The 10,387-nt window shown below is 36.7% G+C and overlaps 1 non-coding gene across 1 annotated transcript; it reads right to left on the bottom strand.

Moving 5' to 3' along the window:
• Positions 1-1,132: 1,132 nt before the first annotated feature.
• On the bottom strand, positions 1,133-1,239 carry LOC112305678 (U6 spliceosomal RNA). Its single transcript, XR_002974836.1, has one exon. It is a non-coding gene; the product is annotated as a U6 spliceosomal RNA (small nuclear RNA).
• Positions 1,240-10,387: the final 9,148 nt, after the last annotated feature.

Raw genomic sequence — 10,387 nt, 5'->3', positions numbered from 1 at the left:
ATGTATTTGCCCTTAAAGAAACATGATGGTAAAGCCTTCCTCTGGTCTGAGGTTCTTGTTGCTCAAGTGTGGCCCAGGGCCCCTAAAAACCACTTCCCTCCTATGTGGAGCACGACAAACCAGGGGTGAGCTTTCCTGATTGACAGTGGCATGCCACATCCAAAATGAGGCATCAGACAATGGAGAGCCAATTTTTAATAACTGATCAATGCTGCTTTCCAATGTTGATCAGCAATGCATTCAAGGAAAGAGCTTGCTTGATCAAAAGAGAGGAAATGTCAAAAAATAATAAACGGAGTCACTTAGAAATGGAGTTGGAGCTGTCATCCCAGAGGAACTGCCTCATACTTCTTATGCCTCAAAACTTTGGAATGTTAAAATAGAACAGAATAACCTTTGGGCTGGATTCAAAGCAACATTATGTTTGCAAAGGTGATAATAAAGTAGATATAATGACTGCTGTACTGATGGCTACCAGACTGAAAATTAAAATGATTATGTAGAATTAGTATTACTATGTTATGTTATCTGCATGAAGAAATGCCTTCTTTCTATTGATGTAGTTGTTCCTCTTCCCTTTCTTGTGAAATACCTTTTGTTTTTTGTCTCCTATTCGAAACACTATTTGGGCTTCTGCCTGAATCAGTGATTTCCTGAATAGCTATTCTTTCCATCTCAAAAAACACATGTAGCCTCTCACTTTGGAAGGCCTTTTATTTTTAGGTTAACAGCCTATTTTCTTCTACTGATTTTTCTACTCTTGGTACTTAAACCATAATATTTAATAATTATAATTAAAATATTTAACTTATCATGACTTATCCTTATCTGTTTACTCTTCTAGACATTTGTTGTTTTCCGTGTCAGGTAAAAAAAAAGTCCTGTTGGAATTTTTATTGGATTTGTATAGCAATTCAATATTGACAACTTTGTATTTAACTTCAATGTTTAACCTTCTTATCCAGGAATATGCCACATTTATTCATTTATTTATTTTTATTTTTTATTTTTTATTTTAAAAATTTTTTTATTGTTATTCAATTACAGTTGTGTGCCTTTTCTCCCCATCCCTCCACCCCACCCCATCCAAACCCCCCTCCCTCCCCCACCTCCACACTCCCCCTTGATTTTGAAAAACATGGAACGCTTCACGAATTTGCGTGTCATCCTTGCGCAGGGGCCATGCTCATCTTCTCTGTATCGTTCCAATTTTAGTATATGTGCTGCCGAAGCGAGCACTTATTCATTGATTTAAATTTTGTTTCATTAACAGTCTCCAACAGAGCAGTTTTCTTCATATTGTACACAGAAATTTTCATTAAAATATTTTTAGGCAACTTATTATTTGGGAGAAATAAATGAGATCATTACCTCACATATATTTCCCAAATAAATTTCAGGTGGATTAAATAGCTATGTGTAGAAATGAAATGATAAAAACTATTAGAAAAATATTTACATATATATTTATCTGAACTTAGAATAGGTAAAGACTTCCAAATCAACAGGTAATTTTGGAAAATGCAAAGGAAGCATCTACAAATTTGATTACATAAAACTTAAAAACTTCTGAATATCATAAAAAATTGGTGACTAACAAAGTCCTGTGGAAAAGTGGGGATACATACATGAAGAGCTAGTGACAAATGTTGTTTCGGTAGATCAGGTTGCGGTTCCCAGCTCCTCACTGTAATAGGGCTGCACATTGCCCACCTTGCCATGTGACTGGGAGAGCCTCCAAGTAAAACAGGTGGAATAAATATCCCAGTCCTACTGATTAGCTACCTGACTTGCTTTGGCCAATGGAAAGTAAATATTAAAAAGCAAAACCAAAAAAACGCGACAGGGGCTTCAAATATGTTTGCATAGTTTGGTTTGGCCTCTTGAGCTCTTGCCATTTGTCTTGGGTATAAACACGCCCAGAAACGTCACTGGTCCCAGAATGAGAGATGTGGAACAGACCTGTGCCTGGTCAGCCCCAAGCAGAGCTTCTGCATCCCATCTGCAGGCTCATACAGGAGAAATAGGTGCTTGTAGTTTAAACCACTAGCTTTTCTTTGATTGTTTAGAATATTATGATAGAAATACAGTCACCAATAAAAGGCTTTCACAAATCAATTAAGGAAATGCTCAAAACCTCAACTGAAAATGAACAAAAAACAAGAACAGAGTTCTGGCAGGTTCCTTCATGCTCACTGGTTCCCTTCCTCACATACAGACACAAAACACAAAATGTGAATATACACATGGAAGAGCATTCAATCTTACTAATAATTAACACATTCAGTTTAAATTATCAATGATATATTCCTCAACTTCCTACTATAATACGCTAGTTGGAACTAGCATTTTCTCTTTCTTTCAATAATCAATAAACTGGTCTCCCCTGACTTACTCTGGCTGTCCAGTAATCCATTCTCTATACTGCAGCAAGAGGGTACTTTTAGAAATTCAAATCTGATCATGTCATCCTCATGCTAAATTCCCCAGTTGTGTCTTAACCCTAATCTCTCATAGTACTCTATTAATTTCCTTCTGTGCATTTATCTCAGTTTATAATTATATATTAATTTGAATAATTTTTCATTCAATATCTACATCTTATACCAAATTATGCAATTCAAGAGATCAGAGACTAGGTCTGTTTTTGCTTGCTAATATACCTAGACAGACACTTGATATTGGGTAAATATTTGTCTAATTAATGAAGGAACATCATTATTTTGCAATTAGTTGAGAATGATGAAAGTTAACACTCAGTATTGGCAAAGCTACAATAAAAGAAGCACTCTCCAAAAAAGCTGTTAGCAGTTTATATTAGTACTGTTCTTCTGGAGGGAAATTTTATAACATACACCAGATTTATAGTTTTCATGCATTAACCCAGTTATTTCACTTCTCAGAATTTAATGTTTTAAAATCAAAGAAGGACTCCAGAATTATGGATGCTGAAACAATATATATTATAGCAAAAATTAAAAGAAACCTAATGTCTATTGATAAATGGTTAAATAAATTATGATGTGACCACATGATGAGAGATTATCTGGCCGTGGAAAACTCATGATATTGTTCAGTAAAACCTAAAAGGAGGATGCAAAATAAAATATTTAAAAGTATTTTGTATACATGCAAAACCAAATCAAATAAAATACACATTCATATAAAAAGACTAAAAAACACTCCAAATTTAAACAAGATTAAATTTGTTTTAGAACAAATTTTGTTTTTATTTTACTTACATGTTTTAACAATTTACACTTTTCATCAATTTACACTTTTCTTTAATAAAAGCACATACTTTTCCTTCCTTATCAGCTTTTAACTGCTTTTTGCAATCTTTTTTCATTATTTTATTCAGTTTTTCTAGCTGTCCTCAGAGGAGAGGGTGGTCAAAATTACATTATTTAAGTCCAAAGGTTGAAAAATTATTAATATTTGTGTTTTCTAGATATACTTTTTTCTTACTGTAAAAACCCTATGACATTATTAATATCCAGTTCTTTTTATTTACTGTATTCAGACCAACACTAATCACATTTTTATGTCGAAAAGTTAATTATAATATCATTCATTACATGACAGCTTTAGTGTTATCTCCGTCTTAAAGATGTTTTTGGTCATTTTGATTGTCCTTATTCATTTTCAAATTTTCCGCCAGCCCTGTGTGTGCAGATGAACACTTAGATACATTTACACAGGTTAAGGCTATCCATTTTAAGTAGTTTAAAAACAGAGTTTCAACGTGAGATGGAATTTTATTTACAAATGTCAGATAATCCTATTCACTAGGTATATTGTAGGGATTTGAAAATAAAAGCTAAATTTTATAAAAGTTGGCTGAATGTATTAAGTATGAAATCAAGCCCCAGTACACTTAATGAACATTTAATAAGCACGACCATGTGCCAGGCTGTGTTTTGAGGATGGGCCTACCGCACTGAGTAAATCAGAGTAACAACCACACCTGAATACCAACATCAACAACCAAAAGAACAAACCCGAGAATATTTTGCAAACCTGAACTTTTCCTTCAGGCCAAATGCAGTGATCTTTATCACTCTTGGTAATTTGCTGAGCTTTGTTTTTCTTTGTGTTTGTCATATCCTACAAGCTCCTTCCTAATCTTAGATGTGCATGGATTACTATGCACAGCTGTGTGAAACACTCGGTGGACTACTTTTTTCTCCCAGCCTTGGAGTAAGTATTAAGTAGATCCCATAACTTTTATCATCAATCTCAGAGAATAAAAGTCTTTTAATAACATTAAGTCACGAGAACAGGCTCATTTCAGTAACTGATTTGTCCAGCAGTGTAATAATCGACGTACAGAGCCTCATTCAAAGCTAAGGGCTCTCCCTTCCCCGCAGCACGGGTCTCCTGCAGGTGGGCAAGCCTACATCCGCGTCTGGGAAGGTGGAATGTCGTTGGATTCTTCCACTCATCTCTCTCTATTTCTCCCCTCTGCTCTCCCACTCACTTGACTGTTTCTGGATCTTCCAGGGTTAACTAGGGAGCGGGAAGAGAGGTGAGGCTCATGAAACATCTCTAATGACTGGCACACATGGAATTTGGTTATGATGCCTGCCGGGTATGTAGTATTCCCAATGTTGCCCCTCCCACCCCAATGCCATTTAATGTTTTCATGGGTTCCTCACAAGATATTCATGCTGAGAACCCCTGTCTACAGTTCCACTGGCATGCAAAATTCCACTTTCTGGCTGGTAACTAAGACTCCCTTCCTAGCCCCTGGACTTCCCATGGTGCACCCCCTCAAGTGTTACTTTACTCCCTGAGGAAGTCTTGGGCAGGATTCAATCCAGCCACAGGGATGGGTCCTTGCCATGTGATGCTATCTGATCCACAGGAAACACTCGTGCATTTTTGCTCTGCCATTGGTGCAGGGTACAGTTTTCTGCCAATGCAACTGCACAATCCTTTTGCTCCCTAATCTCCCTAGATACATTGCACTTTTTAAAAAAGTCCTATGGATTTTAGAGAGAGGGGAAGGGAGGGAGGGAGGGAGAGAGAGAGAGAAACATTGATGTGAGAGAGAAACATCTAGGGTGTTGGGATCCAACCTGCAACCTAGGCATGTGCCCTGACCAGGAATTGAACTGTGACCTTTTGAGCCCATGACCTTTCAGTTGAGACCATGCTCCAACCAATTGAGCCACATCAGCCAGGAGCTTTTAGAGTGGTTCTCTAAAAACTCCCTTTCTCACTTGGCTTAACTGAGGCACAGGCTCCTCTATCTTCTCCCCCACTGAGGGAGATAGAGAATGCACAGAACACCAGTAACTCTCTCCGAATATATTCTTTCCTCCTTTGCAACTTCAGTTCTTCTGTAGCCTTAAGATGGGTTTGGGTTAGGGGTCCACAAACTGTTTCTAGCTACTCCTTTGGCAAGTCATTCCTAGATGGTCTAGCATTCAGTTTGGAATGCCAAGAGGTGGAAATTGTCCCATGTTAACATCCTCTTGCTGTTGACTACAAAGTCTTTCAAAGCATTCTGGCAGGGCGGGGAAAAAGTACTGCTATTTATAAAGACTAACGGCAACTACTTCTTTTTATTTATAAGGAGAATGTCATAGTTCATCTTAGGGAAAATGGGTTCTTTTTACTTATTTAAGAAATAACCTGAGAGACACCTTTGATTTGAAAAGGTGAATGGAGCTCTTCTGCAAAGAGAGGGTGAAACAAAGAGAGTGCTAGTGTACTGTGCTTAATAGGTGAGAGGAATTCTTGCCTTTCCCAGGAAAGAGGGGCATGAAGGGCCTGGAAAAGGAACTCAGTGGGGAACTGCGAAGCGGTTTGCTGAGAGAGAGGGCCCAGAATCCTATTGGGAGGTCACGGCCCAAGGAGAAAGGATGATTAATGACTGGGATGGTCAAGGGAATTTAAAAACAAGGATTCCTAACATTAACTGTTTAAGCGTTCAGCTCTAACCCTTTATTAAAAGTAAGCTATAGATAGTAACCTTGTGTTAGAAGTAGCTTCGGGAAGTTAAGGCAAAAATGGCCTTGTCCAATGTTTGGGATGATGTTAAACACAGGAAGCAAGACTCCAGGGTGAGACCAAGCGGGAGCAGGAAATCAGAGTGAGAGTTGACCTTGGGAGTGTTGGGGAGGGCACTGATCTTCCCATCGTATGGGATTGAAGGGTTGTGGCACTTGAAGTTATTTTCATTATAGAAATTTTGAAAAACACTCAAAAATAGTAATAACGATCTTGGTTACCCATCAGTCAGTTTCAAAAACCATTGAGATATATATTTTTTAATATTTAAGGGAAAAGAGTTCAAAAGGATAAAGGACTTGGGGCAAAAAAAAGGGCTCATCTGGGTTATAGCTGCAAAATGAGTAATTTGGAAGTTTCTTATAAGGTTTCAGTAATAGTGGTGGAATCAGTTTATTCACATAGCAATAACTTTTTAAAAAAATAAGATTTTTATTTATTTATTTTAGAGAGAGGGGAAGGGAGGAAGAAAGAAAGGGAGAGAAACATTGATTGGCTGCCTCTTGCAGGCCCCCAACTGGAGAACTGACCTGCACCCCAGGCATATGCCCTGCCTGGGAAGTGAACCAGAGACCTTTCGGTTTCCAGGCTGGCGCTCAATCTACTGAGCCACATCAGCCAGGGCTCAATAACTTTTCTAATAAAAGATCTGTTATACCTGAAAGACTTCTCCCATGAAGAAGTAATGCTAATGTCCCTTACTTTTCACCCAGTACTAGCAATTTATGTAAGAAAAATGTGTTTTTGCTTTTTTTTAATCAAATGTATTTGAGTTATTAGTATATATGTGCATTCGGTAAAGCATTGCAGAGTACTCAGTAGTCTTAGTTTCTGCAGGAGCATAGATCCCTGTAAAGTCATTGTATCATATAGGATGCTTTCAGTATCCTAAAATTGGCTTAAATTAAAAAACAAAACAAAACACATTTTAACTTGCATCTCAAGAAGTCCAGAAGCAGAGCAGTTTCAGGATTAATTCAGTGATTCTGAATATCATCAAAGACCTAGGCTTTTTCCATCTTTTCAATGTGCAATGGTTAGTGTCTTGACTTTCCGTATCTTTGCTCCTCATGTTTACAAGACAGCTGCTGCAGGTCCAGGCATCACATCCTCCCATGGCAGTACCTACAGGAAAAGAGTGGAAGAATTTTTTCCTCTCTTGTGTCCTATTGGAGAAGACAACCATTCATAGACACCCCAGCAAATTTCTTACCAGGATCTCTTACAAAGGGAGAGTAAGAAATATCTATTTAATTGCTTAATTCATGGATCTAGTTAGACAACCTAAGTACAGGAGGTTTCATTTTAATCAGAAATAATGGTAAGTTTTCTGCTAGAGAGAGAGAGAAAGAGAGAATGCAAATTGCTTTTATCTATGTAAGTTGAATTTACTTAATCAGCTTCCTCTTAGTTTTTAAGGAAAGGAATATGAGATTTTGCCAATTTAAAAAATCTCATAATTACTTATTTAGAGCTAAGATAATTTGATTGTCATGCTTAATTATGTAAATAGTGTCTAACTTTTTTTTAACCTCATGAATCATTGACAGTGTTTTAGAAAAGGAATTATGAAAACCTCCCTGTGACATTTATATCATTTTCAAATTTTTTTCTTCAACAATAAAAGATTGTATAAACTTATCAAAATCACTTTGATTTTACACCTACAGTTGAGATCCTAACATCTCGATTTTCGACACTTATAAATGCTTTAATAGATACATGGACAGTAATTTAGCCTGACTTAAATGTAATAATGGAGCCCATTTATCTAGGCTGACAAGATTTCATTTCCTAATGATCTTTTATTGTAAATTTATTTGATTTCCTTTAATATATTATCTCATTTCTCATCTCCTTTCCCTTTGGAAAAATATGAATAATTTTGTATGGAATTATGAAGACTTGGTCTTGAGCTGACAGCTCCGAGAGGCACTGAATATGTCCACCCTTTTAAACAAATTATATAGTTTGATAACAAAGTCTGAGGAAGAAGGGAACACTAGTTTATCAAGAAGTTATTCTAAAAGACAGCAAGGATTATATTTCCAGGAGCTCTTGTTTTCTTTGAAGAATAAAAACCAAAATAAAGGCCAATCTGACTCCAGTTTTATACTCATATTTTCAACTGCCTACTTGAGCTCTCTCTGAGACTCCTGCTGTCAATTCATGCTCATTTGGTTGTTGAACCAAACTTACCATCTTTTCTCCACATGGCACCTCCTCCTATGTTTTTATTTCCTTTAATGATATCATCATCCACTGAGTCAGTCAAGCTGCAGACTCACAAGACACTTTAGATACCTCCTTCTCTCCAAAATAGTTAACTGTCACAATATATTGACCACCATAAACTCCAGATAGTTCTCAAAACTGTCCCTACTTTTCCATTCCTTTTGCTATTGTATTCATGATTCTTGTCTAGGTAATTAAAATAACCTCCCATTTGGTTTCCCTGCCTCCGGTCTCAGCCCATACCACCCACCCTCTGTATTAGTGCAAGAGTGATCCTTAGGGATATACCCATCTGACTTAACTCCCAATTGGGATAGTCTTCATTGGCTTCCTGTCCCTTACAGAACTTTTTCCACAGTCCTCAGGAAGGTATATAAAACCCTTTAGGATTTGGTTCCAGCCTCGTTCTCCAAATTCATCTCTTGTCATTCTTCCTCTGTGCCTCCCCTCATACCCCAGACTCCTCTCCATCTATAGAGAATGAAGCTGAGCATCACTTCCATCGATGGTATTCCAGCAGAGGTAATCACGGTGCCCATGCACTTCTACGTCCCGTGCATGGTGTCCTTTACGGAGCTATGTACTGGTTGTTGTAATTGTTCATTTATGTCTCTCTCCCTCACTGGACTGTAAGATGCTCAACAGGAAGTACTGTATTTTATTCATTGTTTCCTCAGTTCCTGATACAATGCCTGACACATGATAATCACACGATGGTTATTCATTGAATGAAAAGTTGAATGACTGCATAAATTCCAAAGGGCTGTTTAAATTATTTTCTTTTCTGGATGTCTTATTGTTGTCTGTACAACATTAACTGGAATTTTCTATTTGTTATTATTTATTATATTTGTTGAAATGGTATTTCATCTGTTTGACAATTCCAATGTAGAACAAATGCCAAAATAAGATGGCAATTCAGAAACCCAGAGTCAGCCCTGGCTGGTGTGGCTCCGTGGGTTGAGTACCGGCCAGAAACCTAAAGTTGTAATATAAACGTAGGCTGCTTGCAATCTCAACAGTTTTTAAAAAGCCTTATTGTGAAACCATATCTTCTTTTCCCTTCCAGCCTCACCCCTTCTGTAAATACTCTGTACATGTTTGTTTGTTTATGTTGTAGAGAAGTCTTGGGTATTGGTTTTCCCCAAACCAGCTTTACCGCGATAAAATTGACAACATTGTAAATTTAAGATGTATAACATAATGATCTGATAAATGATTACCACAATAAGGTTAGTTAACACATCCATTATCTCACATAGTTTCTTTTTTATTTTGTGATGAGAACATTTAAGATCTAGTCTCTTAGCAAATTTTAAGTATTCAGTATAGTATTGTTAACTACTATATTGGGTTTTGCAACAATCCTCCGTTTCTGCAGAATCAGGCTGGTAGGCACCCCTTCCATTACTCCCAGGATGTGAAGCAACTTTGGATAATCACGTGTAATCAAAATGCTGTAGGTATTTTTGTGAATGGAAAGAGAGCACCACTAAACTATGTGTATTTACTTATGTCACATCTTATTTAAAACAGTTTGACAGTCTTTAAATGCAGTATATACCTGATTAAAGTAAATGGGAAAATATAGGATAAACATGAAATAAGCCTAAAACCTACTTACCACCCATCAAGGAGCACCTTACTTTTATTCACAATTATACTGTAACCTTTTTAAAGTTCAGTGTCCAGGTCCATCCCACATTCAGCTGAGTTTGGGGATTACATAATACCTACTTAAAAGCTGAGTAATAAGATTGAGAGATTTCCAATAATGGTAAATAAAATCCTTATTTTCTTTTGGTTCTCAACCTGTAGGGTTGCCTTAAGGAAGGAAACCTTAAATTTGAAAAGCCAAAAAAGCAAAACTAGTTTAAGGATCATATTGCAAATCATAGAGTAAATGAATTATGTGCTTGAGAGATAGATCCCCAAAATTCTATGTAGTTGTTTTTGTTTTTTAAATGAAAAATGTAAAAAAGTAGTTTTTCATTGGTAATTTGAATGTAAGATACTTTAAATAACTCATAGAAGGACATCGTATTCTATAAAAGTCTGGGCAAGAACTAAGATGAGAATAAAATTATTTTTCCTTTAAAAATATCAACTTTTTGTTTCAAAAGAAAGATGGATG

This window comes from Desmodus rotundus, chromosome 4 (assembly GCF_022682495.2).
Source record: "Desmodus rotundus isolate HL8 chromosome 4, HLdesRot8A.1, whole genome shotgun sequence".
Taxonomy (NCBI): domain Eukaryota; kingdom Metazoa; phylum Chordata; class Mammalia; order Chiroptera; family Phyllostomidae; genus Desmodus; species Desmodus rotundus.
The sequence above is the reverse complement of the archived record's forward strand: the minus strand, read 5'-3'. Positions and strand labels throughout refer to the sequence as shown.